The following is a 1633-nucleotide window of genomic DNA, read 5'->3' on the forward strand; positions in this document are numbered from 1 at the left end:
ATATCTATGTTCACTTTGTGTGTCTACAATAAAAATTATAATTTTAAAAATAAAAAAATAAATAGAGTATATATTTTATTATAATATTTGTATTAATTGATTTATAATCTTAATGATATCACAAATTACCATAATTATATAAATATCATATTCACATGCATTATATAATTAGGAATGAATAATTGATGTTAAAAACAACGTATAAAAAATATTATTTTCATGAATATGCTAAAGTGTATAAGTGAATGTAAACGGAAGAAGTACTTCATGGCAAGTGATTTTTGCTATTTATACATGCATCAAGTATTATTAGATTATAATTCATTGAACTCCTCAAAATAGATCAGTTTAAAAGAATAAGGACAAACTGTCCTACTAAGAATAGCTTAAGGCAAAATTAATCAATTTTTTTTTAAAGTAACCATTTAGTAAAAGCGTTATTTTTGAGTTGTTTTGATAGTTGGAGGGCGCCATTTTCGAGCAAAAAATGTAACCATTAGAATATTTTTAAACAAAAAATATAGCGAAAAATAAAATTAACCTATTTTAAAAAGTAAAAAAAGTATGTTAAACTTTCTTTTTCTAAAATATGAAACAAAGGCATGTGATATTCAAAAAGCTTCTCGTCTTACTCTAATGTCGCATATTGCTCTAGGAAATTGTTACTTAATCTAAAATATGTTATCATTAGCAAAAAAACAGTATTTTGGGAAAATTTTACTTTTTCTCCCTTCCAAAAGAGAATAATAATACTTTTTATTAATTCATTCTTAAAAATAATGTAACATATTTTTAAATTTAAAATAATATTAACATAATCAATATAGTCTTATAAATATGGTATGATGTACACATAATTTACTTCAAAGTTTGTGTGGGGCAATTAGAAAAGTATTAATGACTGACCCTTAATTCGAAAGAAAAAAAATTTAAAGCAGAAAAATATGATTGCTAAATTGTAAGATATATACAAAAAGAATGGAATTGACAAATCATCTACTCTAATCGTCGACCTTCCTACCTTTTTATTTAAAATTATGTATTTAATAACCCAGAATTCAGTAATATCGTATCTAATAATTAAAAATAATTATTTTATTTTATCCTAAATTGTCTAGCTTTTATATGAACAAACATTATGCGGTTATGGTGTAAAGTCAAAAAATAGAGTCGCAATCGCTATAAATGAAACGGTCCTTGCTCCAACTCAGCTATTGCCTATTTTACTTATGAGATCAACCCATTTTGACCGCGTCAAGCGGAATCGGTTCAAATTCACAGATTAAAAATTTTGGGTTCGAATTTTGTGTATAATTATATTTTTAATATCAAACATTTTTTCTTTCTAATAGAGTATTACATGGCCCAAATTTGATCGATCTATTAGGGTCTAATGTAAGTTAAACATCAAATGAGAAATTTGAAAAAACTATTTAAATTCAATGGTAATTCAATATTTGTATTATTAATTTTTTTTTTGACGAAGCGGAATTAATTGAACGCGCTTGTTATAACGTGGTTCACCTCTGACGCACATCATTTGCTATAGACGAAATTAGGATTTAAGTAGGTGAATTCAGAACGAATATGATTTTATTATTTATGTATTTAATTGTTTTAGTGTATGTACGTA

This window comes from Solanum stenotomum, chromosome 8 (assembly GCF_019186545.1).
Source record: "Solanum stenotomum isolate F172 chromosome 8, ASM1918654v1, whole genome shotgun sequence".
NCBI lineage: Eukaryota > Viridiplantae > Streptophyta > Magnoliopsida > Solanales > Solanaceae > Solanum > Solanum stenotomum.